The sequence below is a fragment of the Canis lupus genome, chromosome 30, assembly GCF_011100685.1.
Source record: "Canis lupus familiaris isolate Mischka breed German Shepherd chromosome 30, alternate assembly UU_Cfam_GSD_1.0, whole genome shotgun sequence".
NCBI classification, from domain to species: domain Eukaryota; kingdom Metazoa; phylum Chordata; class Mammalia; order Carnivora; family Canidae; genus Canis; species Canis lupus.
Genome location: NC_049251.1, coordinates 11,146,162 through 11,164,783, shown reverse-complemented (window position 1 = coordinate 11,164,783; position 18,622 = coordinate 11,146,162). Strand labels below are relative to the sequence as shown.

Sequence of the window (18,622 nt, the reverse complement as noted above, 5' to 3'; positions counted from 1 at the left end):
TAAAATCTAAGTAGCAACTTGAAAGAAGGATGTTAAACTATTTTTTTTTTTTCTAGAATGCTTAGCAAAAGCATTTACTTTAAGGATGTTCTGTATTTTCTTTCTTTTCTTTTCTTTTCTTTCTTTCTTTCTTTCTTTCTTTCTTTCTTTCTTTCTTTCTTTCTTTCTTTTTCTTTCTTTCTTCTTTCCTCTGTATTTTCTGATCAAAACGAATGTTGTTTTGTCAATTAATTTGTCTCAAAGTATGTATAACTTAGAGGAAAATGCTTTTCAATAAAGCAAGCCTGTAAGCACTGCTGCTTGCAAGGGTACTTTGGTGATACTAATAACTTAAACATCTATTAGGCCTTTCATGTAATCAAAATAATCTAGTTATTTAAAGGGAGTAATTTTGAAAGCTTTAGCCCTTAATATGAGAGAAACTTGTGCATCACAAATACAGAACATGTCCTATACTGATGCTTATGGATTATTCTTGGATATTTGGCTGGCAGGGAAAAATTTTGAGGTATACTTTGGATCCTTTAAATGAGTAAGTGTTGACATAAACTACACTTTTTAAGAGGTCAAGGTTGTGGGCTTCTGAAGACAGGAGATGTGGTCTAAAGATATAGGAATGAAACATCTGAGGGGATTTGGATTTCAGCTCTCCATGAGAAGAATTAATGTGTGCAAAAGTTGTGTGTGTTTAACATGATGTAGAAGATGTAATCATGATGACACTTTTTGAGAAGTTTGACTTCTAAGTTTTAACAGCAGAACAAAAAGATACAGAATGAAAAGTTGATCTATCTCATCACTCATGTCCAGTCTACCAGCTTGTCCTCTTAGAAGCAACCATTGGAACTAGTGTCTTGTGTATCTAGGGTGGTTGGTTTAAAAGATGTATTCCCATTGTTTATGATAGTACCAACTTGATAGTGGGTATAAGTCAAATTGTATGTCAAATCCCGTTTTCATACTTCTAAATGGCAGAGAAAAGTGGGATTTAGTTTCAGAAGCAGCAGCCTACCTGGGTTGTACAAAAGTTGAGGTATTCCTCAATTTTCATGTATTATATGTTACTGGAAACATATGTATAAGTCAAATGTGTAAACCTCAAACCTTAAACTCACATATTTTAAGGAAGGTTGGGAATTCTAAAAGCTACTACAAATACTTTATTTACTTTGCAAATGGGCATGTAGTTGACTGACATATAGCCATTGAGATGAAACAGTTTTTTTCAGTATGCTTACCACTTTTATCCTTGCTTCAATGGTTCTCCGTTTATGAATCTATGTTGGTCGTAGCTACCAACTTTTACTCCCCTCCTTTTCTCTGGAGAACTTCCTGCATATTTCATTGTACTCCTTTCTGCAACTAGCAAAGGGTTACTAAAAAAAAAAAAAAAAAAAAAAAGGGATTAAATTAATGAATAAACATCTTTTTACCTTGTGAGACCATAGAAGGTAGTGATCATGGATTCAGGTTTAGGGATATTTTGAAATTGAGAAGATAATTCTAGGTCATAGTTTCCCAAAAGTATTGACCATAGAATATTTTAAAGTATAAAAAATGAAATACATGAGATGCATAATTAGTTCATGGATTAAAATGGAGCAAAAACAGTTTTACAGAGAAATGATCAGAATTTGAATCTTTTGCCTTTTTTAAAAAGTAGGGTCTTAATCCATAAGTAAAAAATTTAAGAACAAAAAGAATTTAAAAATGCAAGATTAGGGCACATGGGTGGGTCAGTCAGTTGAGTATCTGCCTTCAGCTCAGGTCATGATCTTGGGACCCTGGGATTTAGCCTCCAGTTGGGCTCTCTGCTCAGCGAGGAGTCTGCTTCTCCCTCTCCCTCTGTGATCTCTCTCATTCAAATAAGTAAATAAAATCTTAAAAAAATGCAAGATAAAAATGTTTTAAATAGATTTTTTTTGGTTGTCAAATACAGCAGAGAAACAAACATTAAAAATGAAAACAATGTTTTTGTATTTTGTACATAACCACTGTTTACTGTTCGGAACCTGGTCGCTCAGTCCTATCCTCATAGCAGATGTAGCATCAAATCTGTTTATTTTGTTGCAGCATAAGCCTATTTCAGAAAGGCTTTTTGAAACAAAAGGAAGAACGTGAACTGCAGAGTTGCAAAAATCTGCTCTTGAACTAGACAGCTCTGAAAATTATAAATTGTTTCATGTTGGACAGCTCATCCTCTGATTTTTTTAGGGACCAAGTGCTATGAGTAGTATTTTCACATTGAAGGGGTCTGGCTTTTTGCTTGTTTGGGTTATGCATAGATTGTGAACTAGCCATAATTCACCACAATTAAGAATGGTATCAATATTTCATATAATAAAATATCACAAATATGTTGAAATAAAATGACAGTATTCATAACATAGACCAACAGGTATTGAATTGGCAATGCATGTTCTGTGTAACTGTGTGTAAATACTCTGGGTAAATGACAGATCAAATTTTCTTGACATTGTCAAGTACTGTGCTATTATGCAGTATTTTTATTTTTTCACTCCTTAAAAATATACATTTTTAATACTCTAGTTTAAAAGTTTATCAAAAGACACACAAGTATGCAGCTAGATATCACAAAATAAATATATCCTTGTAACTAGCATCTGGATCAAGAAATAAAATACTACCAGCGCTCCCAGAAGCTCCCTCATGACTCATCCCTCTTCCTCAGCACTACCTGTTTTCCTACCCAAAGCTAATTACTATCCTAATTTGTAACGACACAGATTACTTTTGCCTTATTTGAATATGTATTCTTTTTTTTTTTTTTTTTTTTTTTTACAATCCTGAGGTCTTTTATTTTCTTTACAGTTATCATGCCATGAATTTATAGGGAATGGGTTCCAGCAGTTCAGGCTCCTTTCCATTGGTTCTCACAAAGTGTGCTTCTCTGGGTGGGGCAGGCTGGCACTTCAGTTGGACCCACGTACCTTTCTCTTTGGCTTCCTTCTTTTTCTGATCATATTCCTTCACACGCTTCAGGAAGCTATCTCGGCTCTTTGAGTGTTTAATACACTCAGTGCTGACATTAATTCTCTTGGCAAGAATCTTGCCCTTAACTTGTTTGTTTACAACAATGCCAACAGCATGCTGAGTAACATTGTAGACTCTTCCAGTTTTGCCATGCTAACATTTGTGGGGCATTCCTTTTTGAACAGTGCCCATTCCCTTGATGTCCGCAATATCACCTTTCTTATAGATTCGCATGTATGTGGCCAAAGGAACAACTCCATGTTTTCTAAAAGGCCTAGAGAACATATAGCGGGTACCTCTCCTCTTTCCCTTTGTGTTGGTCATTTTGACGAATTACTGGAAGATGGTGGTTCCGCTGAATATGTATTCTTTTGTGTCAATTTTTATCCCCTCAGCATAGCATTAGTCCAATTTATCCATGTCGTTGAGTGTATCAATAGTTCATCTCTATTACCATGTGGTAGTCCACTATGTAAGTATACCATAATTCCAAATCCATTTTGTTTTTTAATGGACTTCTGGGGTTTTCTTAGTTGAGGGCTATTATAAATAATAGCCTTAATAATGTGGATATTCTTATAATAGGTTTTTCATGTGCCTATATTATATATATATAATATGTATATGTGTATATATGTATGTGCATATATATAGTTATCTATATATTTATAACCTATCTAGTAGTGGAATTGCCAGGGCCTACAATATATTTCTATTCAACTTGAATAGCTACTACCAAATAGCTTTCTAAAGAGCCTGTATGACTTCAGTGCTTCTCATGGTATATGTATGGTGTATGTACACTATACTACACCTTGCCAACACATGTTGTTATCTATCTTTTTAATTTTAGTCAGTCTGCTTGTGTATGATGGTATTTTGTTTTGTGGTTACTTTGATCTTCTCTAATGCTTAATAAAGTTGAGCATCTTTTCATATGTTTGATTTTTGGGGGATTTTTAAAAAGTGAAGTATCTGTTCTAGTGCCTATTCTTTCTCAAAGATAGCTGTACAATTAAGTGGCTTTTAAAAAATTATTTAAAAATTTATTTATTTATTTTAGAGAGAAAGAATATGCATGAGTCAGGGGGAGGGGCAGAAGGACAGGAGAGAATCTCAAGCCGACTGTGTGCTGAATATGGAGCCCCATGTGGGCCTTGATATCTTGACCCTGAGATCATGACCTGAACCAAAATCAGGAATTGAATGTTCAACCATCTGAATCATCCAGGCACCCCTAATTAAGTGGCTTTTGATATATTCAGAGGTGTACATCCATCACCAGATCAATTTTACAATGTTTTCTTTGTGCCAGAAAGAAATCTTGCACTCTTTAGCTGTCATCACACACCCCCTCCTTCAGTTCTCCACCTACTCCAAACCCTTGGCAACCACTAATCTACTTCTATTTCTATAGATCTACCTATTCTAGACATTTCATATAAATGGAATTGTACAATATGAGATCTTTCTTTCACTTAACATAATCTTTTCAAGATTCATCCATATTTCAGGACTTTATCTTTTTATGGCTGAATAATATTCCATTGTATGGACATACCGCATTTTATTTACACACTTATCGGTTGATGGGCATTTAGGTTGTTTCCACCTTTTGGCTACTATGAGTAATGCTGCTATGAATATTTGTGTACAACTTTTTGCGTGTCAAGATAGGTTTTTATTTCTCTGGGGATTGTGAATTGTTTCTTAAAGATTCACGGACAGTAATAACTCTGTAAAGGTGTATAGTGTTTTTCTTAGTCATATATTTAAAATAAATTTTAAAATAAATATTGCTAACATGTTGTTCATTGAACACATATTTTTGTGGAATACCAGTGTTCCGAGGAGCACATTTTGAGAAAGATTTCTGAGTGGTCATGTTCTTCAGTGTGATGTGAGGAGAAGAAAGGTGTGAGCTAGGAATCAGTGACTTATAAGTATTTAGTATTGGATTCTCATTTCACAGAAGATTTTTCAATTTGCATTTCATTGTTGAAGGAACTGTGGTCAATGCTATGTGTTAATATCTTCTTTGAAAGGGATAGAGGGCAAATGAGATTTTTATGAGTCCAGAAGACCTAAGAAACAGCCTTTTAAAACAATAGGAGAGAGCTGTGTGATTTCCAAAATCTTTCTATAAAGGATTCAGACTCTTCATCTTTTAAGATGATGATAGCTATATAGAATTTGTTTTGTATAGGCACTTTCTACAGTGCACCAGAACATGAATTTGCAGGCCAAATAGAAAAGAGATTATCTAGTGGTTGCAATAAAGGCTTCATCCATAAAGTGTTACCTGTTTTGCAATGAAAATAGTTCACTAAAATGTAATTAGCAGTATACATTAAGCAATTTTCACTCAGAAGCATCTTACAAATATGCTCTGATTATAAATCATAAATACTCTTTTACACTATTGGGTAGGATTGAAATCCAAATTAATCCCAAAGAAAAAACTTCTGTTCTCTTAGTAACCAAACAGGTAAGTAGATAAATAACATAGTAATTAGGGAAAATAAAAAACTTGTGTAATGTATGGATTGGTCTATTCTTAACACCTGTTTTGTAAGTCATGTTAGAAGACAAAATTCAACTTAAGTTCACATCAAAGTGAAAGTTCAATTTGATTCCCACTTTGAAAAACAATAATGCATTAATTTTCTCCATGGTAATAGAGTATTGCATTTTAAGTCCCCATTTCCATATGGTAAACTCCTTTAGTATGATGTATTTTTTCTTCTAATAAAGATGATTAAATGAAAGACAAGGGGCTGATTATATTTTATTAGCGACTAAATGTGCTCACTAAGTTACATGTGTTAAATCTTGAACTTTCTCATTCAGTTTAGCAGAATTATCCTTGGTAACCATGTGTCCCTGCTGCTTATTAAACATAATTGAACTTCTAGTGTGCAATCAGAATTGAATCAAAAGAAATAGCTAACATTTTCCAGACTCTCAGTAGCAACGTCTAAGGCTGGATTACTTAGAGTTGGAGTCCTGGTCAGCTTTTACACTGAAATGGATTTTACACCAAATCCATTTTTTCTGAAGTATAAATTTCATCTAAGTTTCCATTTACCTGTTTCTGCCAAACCTTACTCTAAGAACCAAAACCCCTAAAATCTCTTACAAACACCGGCAATTAATCCCTGGTAGTTTTACTGATATAAGAGCACTTCATTTATCAAACATGTGTTCAAGAAGTACAATACTGAAAAGTAATACATGAAGTGGAACAGTGATTTTAAAGAGATGCTGGACTTGAGGGAGTTAAGTGTTAATGCTGCACTAAGTTGATAGTGCCATAACAGATGATGGTTTCCCATTCCCACTTTGGCCTATGGTGAGTAGCAGGTGCATTCAGTTCTGTACAGCCTTGCAATCTGCCAGCTCTCTGATGGCCTGGAGCATGAGGTCCTCAGGACAAATGTTTGCGGGAGGCCTTTATGGTAGGTCTGTCAAACAGAATCAGTGGTGAGGCAGCAGAAATAGGGGAGTGGACTGCTGCAGTTTATATATCCTCCTGGGATTCTACTCCAGAAATTTTAATTTTAAATCTTAGTAAACTGAGAAGAGTAAGAGCTTTCCACCTTCAGAACAATTTATCAGAACAAATTCAATAATAAGTCTGTGATGGTGTGATTCTGGTGAGATTTCGACCAGAAGTCTTTTCTCTCCTGACTCTCGTACCAATGCTGCAACTAAAAACCAGTTTTCTTTGTGGCCTGCCACAGTAGGGAACAAGCAGGGACTTCCTCAGTCTTCTCATAGTTTAGAAGGTGTGGATGTCATATAGACTTGACTCACTCTGTTGCAAATTCTCCCTTTGAGAAGGAATTTGGTGAAAATGAATAGACTGTCTTAAAAATATCAATGGCATATTTATGAATTGTGCAAGCATCCAAATGTCTGTTGCTTATGGGAAGATGTGTTTGAAATAGATAGGCAATAAATGGTGGCTGGGTTTTCATGCTAGACCTCAGAAACCATTTAACTCAGGAAGTCTCTGCAAAGAGAAGTTGTTACAATCTGGCATCCTTTAGAGTCCCACAAGCCACAAAGTCCTCTGGGCCCAAGACACTCTGTAGTTTAAAGCGTTGCATCATGTGAAGTCCAGTGGGTGAACACTCCTAAGCACATTTCTTGCTATGCTCACTGAATCATTGCCAGGTTTTTTTCTGTCCTGTGTCTGGGCCCTAACCACTGTCCATGTCTAGTGGGTTAGAGATAGGAAGCAGTCAGCTCCCAGGTTAGTAGAATCAAAGGCCGAGTGGGCCTTATTTACAAATTTCCTTTTGATAGGTGTTTTAAGTGGGAAAGAAATTAATACATGTTGATAAAAATAATACAGGCATACCTCATTTGTGCTTCGCCTTATTGTGTTTCAGAGATAGCCAATAGCCTCACCGTAAAAAATTCTTGTTCTTAATTAGAAGCCTGCTTTTTTTCTTTTTCTTTTCTTTTTTTTAAAGAAAAAAGGGAAAGAGAAGCCCTGTAATGAAATGTGTAGAACACTGGCCTGGGAATCAGGACAGCCAATTCTCTCTCTCTCTCTCTCTCTCTTTTTTTTTTTTTTCCAGTTCTTACTTTTGACTTTGCGCTTCACATTGTGAACTTGTGCCAACAGCTTAACCTCTGTTTGCTCATATGTAAGAGGCAGATAGGGAGAAACAGTCTCTAAAGACTTCTCCAGTTTCAAAACACTATGTTTATAGGAACTCAATGTATTCTGCACCTACCTAGAGTTGTAAGGCTTTTGTGAAATGTCATTGCAGTGTCTGATGGTCAATTATGTTTAAACAGGATGAAAAATAATATCCTACCAGAAGAGTGAGACTCTGGTAAACCAAGATTATGCCTGTGAAAGTGGAGCTGCATGATTGGGTTCTAGTTGCACTTAACTACTACGTAAACATTGAGACTTTGGGCTTGAACTCTTTGGGTCTCTCTTTTCCTCTGTAAAGATTAGGTGAACCTCTAGATTATCTTTCAGCTCTCAGATTCTACTGGTATCTCTAATAGGTATTTAATGGTAATCATAACATCGAAATGATTCAGTTGTGTTTGTTTAGCTGGTGGTGGAAAGGAACTGGTTACAGAGAAACAGACAAAATCAATTATTGAATGTCTACTGTATTCGAAACTAATATGCTCTGGAGAACTTTCATAGTCATGCATAGCAGCTAGCTATATATTTTATATTTTAGGAGTTCTGTATTTCCATTTCTCATTTATGATCAAGAAAAAGAGCTTCAGGCAAAGATAAAATCATCTACTATCCAGTATTGCAGTCTGATCTCTCTAGTATAGTTTGTTGGGAATTATGTTTCTTTTTCTCTGGAATTGTTTTTTGCAGTTAATAATCTTCTAATAATATCTCTAATAATTATGTCTTGCTTATTGTCTAATATCTTATTAATGGAACACTTGGAAAGGTGCCTTATACTTAATCTAGCTCATGGTCCTTTGTGACTAGTGAAAATTCTTGGCCAGGTGTCCATCTCTGATTATACAATCTTTATAGATAGCTGATTTTTCAGTCTCAGAGTGAACACTCGGTGTTTGTGGGACAATAAGAAAGCTAGATGGAAGTAAATTTCTGAGATGGTTATGTGGGAATTGAACAGGAGGATCAAATGAGGAAGAGTTTCAAAGCTGGATGTATGAGGATGGCGGAATATTTTCTAATCTCCAGCTTCATTGTTTGGGTTGCACTGTGTGTGGTACATTCTTTGTGTTCAGGCGGGGCACCCCTGTTATCTTGGAGCTGAGTTTTCTAACTCTGTCTGATTTGGAACACACTGTTTACCCTCCTCATAGGAGGGAGTACAGAATTCGCCCACTTGTCTCCCTGTACTGCTCCTAATTTAAACAGTCTAATAATTCTTATTAACACAAGTTATCCTTTTACATTTATCAAGGTGGGGGGGGCATTTCTTGCAGTTACCAGCTCTGTTCTGTGAATGATAGATTTTAAAGAAATTTTCTGGCCTACACTTTATGGAGATGAATTTTTTTCAGAATTAGATGTCCCCTACAGAGATGAAATAATTATGCTACAAATGTATGGAGTCCTCATAAATTTCATTTCATTTGTAATTTTTATTAATTTCTAAAATACTTTAAAATTATTAATAAATGTTTGTGACCATCTAAGAGAAGAAGCCCAAGTTATTTGATTCTACCACTGTGGGTTCACTAAAACAAAGTTATGTGAGACTTACTTTATTTCTTGACAGGTTTAGTAGATTGATCATGGAAATACAATAAGCAAAGCTTAGTCAAAACTCAGTAGACAATTGACCACATGTCAGAGTAATTTTGAAGGTCAGGAGGAAAAATATGAACTAATTGCTAATACAGTTAATTGGATTAGTATTAATGCAGGAAATTTTCTGTTATACCTTTAGGGTTCTGTTCAGAACTTCCTGGTCAACATTGTTTTTTTTTTTTTTTTCAATTCTTGGATGAAGTCTTCTGTAGAAGGCATATTTATTGATTTTGTGAATGCCCTAGTGTGGGAAGGGATAATGAGTACATTTGATGACATAGGAGGATATTGAAGAGGTCACCACAGACAAAGACAACTGGTCTAGTTTAATGATGGCATTAAATAGTTGTAAGGATAAGGCTTTATACATGAAGGGGGGGAAAAAACCCCTATACAAATGGGCCCCAAGTGTGAGGGACTTGGCTGAAGCGTAGCACACATAAAAAATGATTTTATGAGGTTTAATAGATGGTGAGTACAGTGTTCATCAGTCATATTTTTTAGTGCAGAAATAAAGCTAGTGTGGTCTTAGGTAGGCTGTGTTACCAGAAGTCCAATAACAATACCAAGAAAGTGATGCTCCCACTCTTATTCTGCAGCTTCCAAATTACAAAGAGAATTCAGTTCTGAGTACAGGGCGCCCTTGAGGAGAACAACTAGGATTGTTTGGAGTCTAGAAACTGTATTCAGGAAGAAGGTCAAAGGAACCACAATGTTATAATTCTATTGGAAAGTTCTAGTTTTGCTTTCACATTGAGGGTTTTTCCCCCCATCGGTTTTATTTGGCTCAATGGTGGGGATCTCATTTGCCATGTACATAATCAGTTATCCCAGCACCTTTTATTAAATAGTTTGTTTCCTGCCTGGATTTGGAATGCCTCCACTGTCTAATACCAATTTTCTGTAGATGCACTTGACTGTCTGAGTTTTCTATTCTGTTCCATTGGTTTGTTTATCTATTCCTGGGCTTAATATCACACCATTTTAATTATTTTACCATTTTATTCAAAATCATCATGGCTTTTCTTGGCTCTTTTTTTCTGTTCTGTGTGAATTTTAGAATGAGCTTGTTAAGTTTCACAAAAATTCCCTATAGGGTATTTGCCAGAATTGTGTTGATTTCTTAATGGAGCAATTTGAGGAGAATTGGTACAATTATTCCATCTAGTATTCCTATTTACAAATATATTTCTCTTTATTTAGTTCTTCTTTGAGTTTTGTTTAAAAGATTTTATTTATTCATGAGAGACACAGAGAGACACGGAGACACAGGCAGGGAGAGAAGCAGGCTCTCCACATTCAGGGAGCCCAATGCGGGACTCAATCCCGGGACTCTGGGATCACGCCCTGGGCTGAAGGCAGGAGCTCAACCGTTGAGCCACCCAGACATCCCTTTGAATTTTTTTTTAATATTTTTTTTTAAAATTTATTTATGATAGTCATATAGAGGGAGAGAGAGAGGCAGAGACACAGGCAGAGGGAGAAGCAGGCTCCATGCACCGGGAGCCCGACGTGGGATTCGATCCCGGGTCTCCAGGATCGCGCCCTGGGCCAAAGGCAGGCGCCAAACCGCTGCGCCACCCAGGGATCCCTCCCTTTGAATTTTTAATACAATTTATGTTTTTCTCTAGCAGAGTCTTACATATAATTTATTGGATTTCTTTTCAGTTACCCCATAATGTTTATTGCTATTGCAAATGGTTTCTTTTTAAAAATTATATTTTCTAGTTGGTTACTACTGGAATATATGAATACTGTCAATATTTGTAAGTTGATTCTATGTTGAGCAACCTTTCTGAATTCTCTGCATTGTAATTGTAGATTCTCTTAGATTTCTAATGAGAGTAATGATAACATACAAATAATGATAATGTTTTGATATTTCCTTCTTACTTTATATATTTTTTCTTACACCATTATACTCTCTGGGACCTCCAAAAGTGTTGACTAGAAGTGGACATCATTCTTTTATTCTTGATTATCCCACTTTACCCTTTTAGTTGCATTTTTACTAGTTTTGGTATATGGTACTTTCGTTATTCAGTTCTAGTTATTTCATAATTTCTATTTTGATTTTTATCCCATGAGTCATTTTTGAGTACATTTATTTTTTATTTTTTTTTTTAAGATTTTTATTATTCATGAGAGACACACACACACAGGCAGAGACACAGGCAGAGGGAGAAGCAGGCTCCATGCAGGGAGCCCGATGTGGGACTCGATCTCGGGACTCCAGGATCACGCCCTGGGCCTAAGGCAGGCACTAAACCACTGAGCCACCCAGGGATCCCCTTGAGTACATTTTAAATTTTCTAAACATAGAATTGTTTGTTTACTTTTTATTATTTATTTATAATTATTTACATTGTTTTAAAAGAATATGATTGGAATGAGATTTATTCTCAGAAATTGGTTGATGCCTCTGAGATCTAATATGCAGTAAATTTTTATAAATGTCTTATGTGTGCTTAAAACCAATGTATATTCTTTTCTATTTGGTACAGAGTTTTATATCTGTGTGTGTGTGTGTGTGTGTGTATGTGTGTGTGAGATCAACTTACTTTTGTGTTCAAATATGCTGTATCTTTAGGGAATTTTTGTCTGCTTGATCATCAGTCTCAGATATCAGAGTTAGAATCCCCTTTAGTTTTACTATCTCATGGTTGTGGTTTTGCTTGTTTCTCCCTGTTAATTTTATCTGTTTTTGCTTCCTATACATTTGAGAGCCTATATTTATTATATAAGTTCATCATATCTTTTTTGTCAGCGTTCTTTTTGCCATTAGGTAATGTCATCCTTTGCTCTTATTTTTGTCTTACATCCTAAGTTCTATTCTGTTGTTCATGTTGCCTTGCCAGCAATAAAAAAGTATTTTTATCAAATATATTTGTTCATGATTTTTTTATCAAATTTTTGGGATCATTTTGCTTTAAATGTGTCTCTAGTTGGGTTTGTTAACCTACTCTTGATAACACATTCTTTTAATTGTGTGTGTGTGTGTGCGCACGCGCACACGCGCATAGAGACTTGAACTCATTTTTGCCATTTTCTTGCATATTTTCTTTCTTTTTTTGTATTACTCTTGTCATTTAGATTGATAAAATTGTGAATATCATCTTTTATGTTCCTCTGATTTTAGAAGCATAGATGGCATTTCTGTTCTCGTAATGGTTATTCCTAAGTTTTTAGCATTCACACATAACTACAAAATTTTCTATCAAAGTTTAAAAGGATCTTACTGTATGTGAACATCTTCCTTTCCAGTTCCACTTTTAAAATCTCATTAAGATATAATTCACATATTTTACAATTCAGCCATTTAAAATGTACAATTCAGTGTTTTTTATTCACAGGGTTGTACAACCATTGCCACAGTCTAATTTTAGAACACTTTTGTTCCCCTTAAAGGCAATACTGTATCTAGGATTTCTTGTTTGGCCTACTCCCTGTCCCCTTCCCTCCTAAGGATGTTCCCCAGTCCTAGGCAACCACCACTTTCTGTCTCTTTAGATTCACCTGTTCTGAACACTTCATGTAAGTGGAATTAATTTCATTTATGTGACCACTTGTCTTTCAATTATGAAAAACTGTAATTAGGTACATTTGATAATATACTTTATCTGATTGTGGGACCACCAGGATATCTTTCTTGTTTCTTTGTGCTCTCCTTTCTGAAGTACCTCCTAAGATATATCAATTCTTTTTTTTTAAGATTTTATTTATTTATTCATGAGAGAGAGAGAGAGAGAGAGAGAGGCACAGACACAGGCAGAGGGAGAAGCAGGCTCCATGCAGGGAGCCCGACATGGGACTCGATCCTGGGTCTCCAGGATCACGCCCTGGGCTGAAGGCGGTGCTAAACCGCTGAGCCACTCAGGCTGCCCTCAATTTTTTTTTTTTTTCCAAAAGATTTTTTATTTACTTATTAGGGACAGAGAGAGTGAGAGAGTGCAAGCATGAGTAGTGGGGAGAGGCAGAGGGAGAAGCAGATTCCCTGCTGAGCCAGGAGCCTGATGTGGGGCTCGATCCTAGGACCTGGGATCATGACCTGAGCTGAAAGTGAGATGCTTAATTATCTGAGCCACTCCAGCACCCCAGATACATCAATTCTTTTTTTTTTTTTAAACTTTATTTTTTTAAGTCTTTTTTTTTTTAATTTTTAATTAATTTATTTATTTAGAGAGAGAGAGAGAGAGAGAGAGAGAGAGAGAGAGAGAGAGGGGCAGAGACACAGGCAGAGGGAGAAGCAGGCTCCATGCACCGGGAGCCCGACGTGAGATTCGATCCCGGGTCTCCAGGATCGCGCCCTGGGCCAAAGGTAGGCGCTAAACCGCTGCGCCACCCAGGGTTCCCAGATACATCAATTCTTTAGTGAGAAATTATTAGTGGAAAACTCAGTCATTGTAGGGTCTTAAAAATGTCTTTATTGTCTCATTCTTTTTGATAGCTTAGTTGGGCATTGAATTCTGGCTTGACAATTCTCTTGTTTTTAACATTTTGGTTATATAACTCCATTATCTTCAAGGCATCTATTATTGCTGATGAAGTGTCTGCTGTCAGTCTTTTTTTAGGTAGATAATACTTCTTTATGGTACCTTAATGTTCTGCATTTTCACAATGATATGTGCAGGTGTGGGTTTATTTGTATTTATCTTGATTGGTACTGAGATTGCATTTTTTTTTTTAAGGGAGAAAGGGGCAGAGGGGGGAGAGAGAATCTTAAGCACGTTCCACACCTAGTATGGAGCCCAACCCACCGCTCTGTCTCAGGACCCTGAGATCATGACCTGAGCTGAAATCAAGAGCCAGAGGCTTAACCCACCAAGCCACCCAGGTGCCCTGAGATTACACTTTGAATGTCTGTGTTTTTATGCCGTTTTTGCTTTCTTTATCTCTTTGAGGATCCTAAACATTGAGTTTGAGGTCAATTTCAGATGGTTACATTATTTCCATTTTGTCTTAAGTGGATTAATCTCTCTGTAGTTGCTTTTGTTGACAATTGTAGTGTTAATTTTCTTTATGTATTTTGGAATTTTGGTTTGAGAGCTTAATTCCAGTGAGAGTTATTATCATCTCACCTTACCCTACTTTTCCTCAAAATTTTGCTTCCATTTGGTTCCACAGGTAATTCAGGATTCCTGATTTTCATGATAATGGTGATAATGTACATCCAGCCATTGAGCTAGCAAGTGGCTGGCTTGGGTTCTGGCCTTTCCTACCTCTTTTATTGTACGGCTTCACATAAACTGCTTTTTTAAGTCTCATTATTGGAGTTTGGCCCACTCCCTGGTTTTAAGCAATGAGCTGGCTCCAGTTGCATGCCATAAGTGAAGCACTTTTAATTCTCATTAACCTACAGAAGCTGAATTCTTGGCCTTCTTTGTTTGCTCCTATACTTAGAGCCCATTAAGCCTCACTCACTGCTTTGTGTTTTGTTCTATTCTTTAGTCCTTGGGAATATTTATTATAAGTAATGTATAACAATAGAATTGATATAATTTATTATCTTTCTTCCTGGGTATTATTGTGAGATAATTCAGCATCTGTTTGTTTGTTTCTTCCTTTCTTAAGGAATTTTCACCTATTCATTTGAGAACGAGAGAGAGGGAGAGCACACACAGGTAAGGGGAGGGGCAGAAGGATAGGAAGAAGGACAAGCAGACTCCCCAGTGAGCAGTGAGCCTGTTATGGGTCCCGATCCCAGGACCCCGAGACTACAACTGGAGCTGAAGTCAAACACTTAACAACTGAGCAATCCAGGTGCCCCAACTCTGCATCTGTTTCAACGTCCTTCTAGTATTCCTCCTTTTACTACATGAACTGGAAAATAAAAATTACTACCTATGCTTCCTTACATCTAGGGTTCCTGATGTAGTTCAGATTACACTAATCACATTCACTTTTATGATACTCCAATTCAGAACTGAATACAGGGGAGGGGGTGGGTAGAGTGTCATACACATGGCATTAGTTTTGCTGGAGCAGATCCAGTGGCTTAGAGTTTGCAGCTCTCTCTGATTCCCAAATTGCAGACCTGGGCTGTGTCCCCTTAGTGCCAGCAATTCTGGCAACAACTTCCTGGTGTCTAACAGAAGCTAAGGCATTGTATTCAGAACCAATAATCACATTGGTAGCTACCTAATTCCTGGATGTGGCTAAGGAGTTATGATTCTGTCCAGCACTTAGCATAGCAGTGCCCTATTTCTTTAAGTTACTTGCTTTTTTTTTTTTTTTAAAGATTTAATTTATTTATTTGACAGAACACAAGCAGAGGGAGTGGCAGAGGGAGAAGCAGACTCCTCGTTGAGCAGGGAGCCCGATATGGGGCTTGATCCTGGGACTCCGAGATCATGACCTAAGCCAAAGGCAGATGCTTAACTAACTGAGCCACCCAGGTGCCCTTCTTTAACTTTCTTTTCTTTCTATTTTTTTTTTTTTTCTTTAAATTTCTGATGGTGGCAGAGGTGGCTCCCTTGGCAGGCCAGTTCTCTGTGGATTCTGACTCATTCCTTAAGGTTTAGCATAGAGCCTCCCCTTCTACTCTTTCAACTATTTTATTGGCATCTAAATGTTAGCACCTAAGTATTAAATCTGATTGTGCTTAAAACACTAGAGAATCTTTATACCTGCAACTGAATCCTGACTAATATAGCAGCTAGGATTTTACTTTTTATTTTTTTATCTATCACTGTTTACATGGGTAGTATAGGAGTAGGGAGAGGGTTGTGGACTCAAAGTATGAACTTACAAAGCCATCTTATCTAGAACTCTCTGCCACTATGTTATGTTTTTCAATTTTAGATAGTTTCTTTTAGATCAACATTGTAAAGCTGATGTTGTCTGAATTATAAAACAGAAATAGAATGGTATCTGTTTTACCCCCAAGGAGAAAAAAAATAGTATATATTTAAGATTCCAATGTAAACTGATTGGGCTAAGAAAATTTGGAAAATGTAACAACTTTTTCTACCACTGGAAAGTAATGAAGTGTTACCCTCTTTGAAGACTACTATGAATTGTATGACCAAAAAATAGAAAACACCAGCTAGCTACAAATAAATCTTACTCTTCTTCTTTTCTACTTTTATGTCTTATCACAGCCAGTTTGCTAGTTATGTATCTAAAGAAATAAAGCTCTTTTCTGCAATTTATAGAATAAAAATAGTCATCTTTGTGAAAGTGTTCTGAGATTTCTGATATTCTTTTTTATTAAAATGTTAGTTGCATTTGATAAGAAATGTTCTTCTTCATAATTTTCCTGGCATAACTTCATTGCCACCCAAAACTTACCTATATGACGTTTGTATTTTAAGTAATATTGTAACTGTAGTTCAGGAAATTAGCAGAAATATCCTGAAAATTTCATGCCTTATCTACAAACTTGCCTTTTTGTTCCCTTTAATTTACAATTACTTAAAAAATTATGCCAGAGTCACAACACAGAGTAATGCTTATAATACAAGGAATCTAAAATAGTTATGCAATAAAAATGTGTCTTTGTTATAATTAAAACTTTGAAAAATTATATATGTGAAGAATAAAGACTAGAAAGTAATAATAAAAAAATTGGAAGTGGTTGATACTTTCTTGATACTTTCTTAGAGAAAATAAAACCAGTTGGGCTTGTTTTGTTCATGGGAGTCTTGTTTTGACTCCTAATATCTGGAATCTGCTTCTTTTCTCCTCCATTTGTGAAAACTGGGAAAACTTATTTCTAGGTTTCTGGCACCACTCTTGTTCTTTGTGAGATATGAAAAATGATTGAGATTGGTTGTGTGAATAACATCTGTACATTTTTTAGGTACTCCGAGATGTAGTTTAGATTTACTTGGGGACTTAAACTCATTTAGCCACTATCATCCCTCTCCTGGTGTTCCAAGGGCCTCCTACTTTGTCTGGTTATTTTTCATGCTTATTCCTAAACATCTCCTTTCCACAGTAGCCGGAGAGATACTTTGAACGTACAAGTCAAATCACATGTCTACTTTGCTATAATACTCCAAAGGCTTTTCACCTCATGCAGTGTGAAGCCTGTGGGGCCCTCCATAGTCAGTTTTATTTCTTGTTGCTCCTTCCCTTGCTCCCTCCATTCTATACACACAGTTCCCCTCTTGCTGTTTCTCACTTAAACATTCTGTCAACTCATTCTGCCCTGCATTTGTTGTTGCTTGCACCTGCAGGGCCTTTCTCCCGTGGCTTGTATCCCCGCCTCATTCAAGTCACTGCTGAAATGCCTTCTCAGAAAGGCCCTCACAGATTATCTAAATAGTACCCCTCTGTCCTCTTACCTGCTTTATTTTTCTTCAAAATATTATCACTACTGAATATTCTGTATTTATTTGTTGACTGTTTACTCCACTAGAATATAAGTGCAATCAAACCGCAGATTTGATTCTGTTCACTGTTAAATGCTCAAGGTCTGGAACAGAACCTGGGACATAGGTGTCAATAAGTGAATTAATTTGAGTAGTCCTTTACTCTGTACATGGAATTTCTTTTGTTTGCTTTATTTCTTTCTAATCAAGGTTTTTCTGTCCTTGTCAAGTTGAATTTCAATCTGGATAAAGAGATGAAACAGAAACTGCTTCTTTTTTTCTCTGCCTTATACAATGGTCCTTTATTTTCCTTATCTTCCCCACTTCCTATGCATCTAGGAAGAGCTCTTATTATTGTCCTCTGAGCATGATTGTCTTCATGAATCTTAGCTCATTTTGGACTTTGACCTTCCAGGCATTCTTTACATAAATCCTTGCTGGTCTTTTGTATATTTCATTTTGGCCATGTGCTTTTTTTACTTGTATGTTTTGAACACATTCTTTTAACATTTGGCTGCTTCATGGGGTTTCTTGTCTATACACACCAGCTTAGAGATCTTTTCTCTTTCTTTAACTGATTGTACAGTTGAAATTTTTATTTTTATTTTTTCAGGCCTCTGGGACTCAAAACTTTTTTCATGATCTCTAAACATTGGCTTGTATCTGATCTACTTCAACTTTAAAAATATTTTTTGTTTATTTATTTATTTAGAGCATGAGTGCAAGCAGGGGGAGGGGGCAGAGGAAGAAACAGAGAATCTCAAGCAGACTCCCAACTGAGCATGGAGCCTGACATGGGACTCCATCTCTTGATCCTGAGATCATGACCTGAGTGGAAATCAAGAGTCGGATGCTTAATCGACTGAGCTACCCAGACACCCCACTCAGAACTTTTGGTATTTTCTTAAACTTTAAACTGTATACCTAATACATCCACAGTTATATTTTTTGGTCATTAGATATTTGAATTTCACATAGGTGGCTTTGCAGATTTTTGTCATTTTTTTACTACCAACCTATTCTTTCTTGCTTG

At 36.3% G+C, this 18,622-nt stretch overlaps 1 protein-coding gene and 1 pseudogene across 5 annotated transcripts in view; one reads left to right on the top strand and one right to left on the bottom strand.

Annotated features, from left to right (window-relative positions):
- FRMD5 (FERM domain containing 5) overlaps positions 1 to 18,622 on the top strand; it is a 310,915-nt gene that overhangs the window by 45,539 nt on the left and 246,754 nt on the right. The window lies entirely within an intron of this gene.
- LOC106558059 lies at positions 2,826 to 3,347 on the bottom strand (annotated as a pseudogene).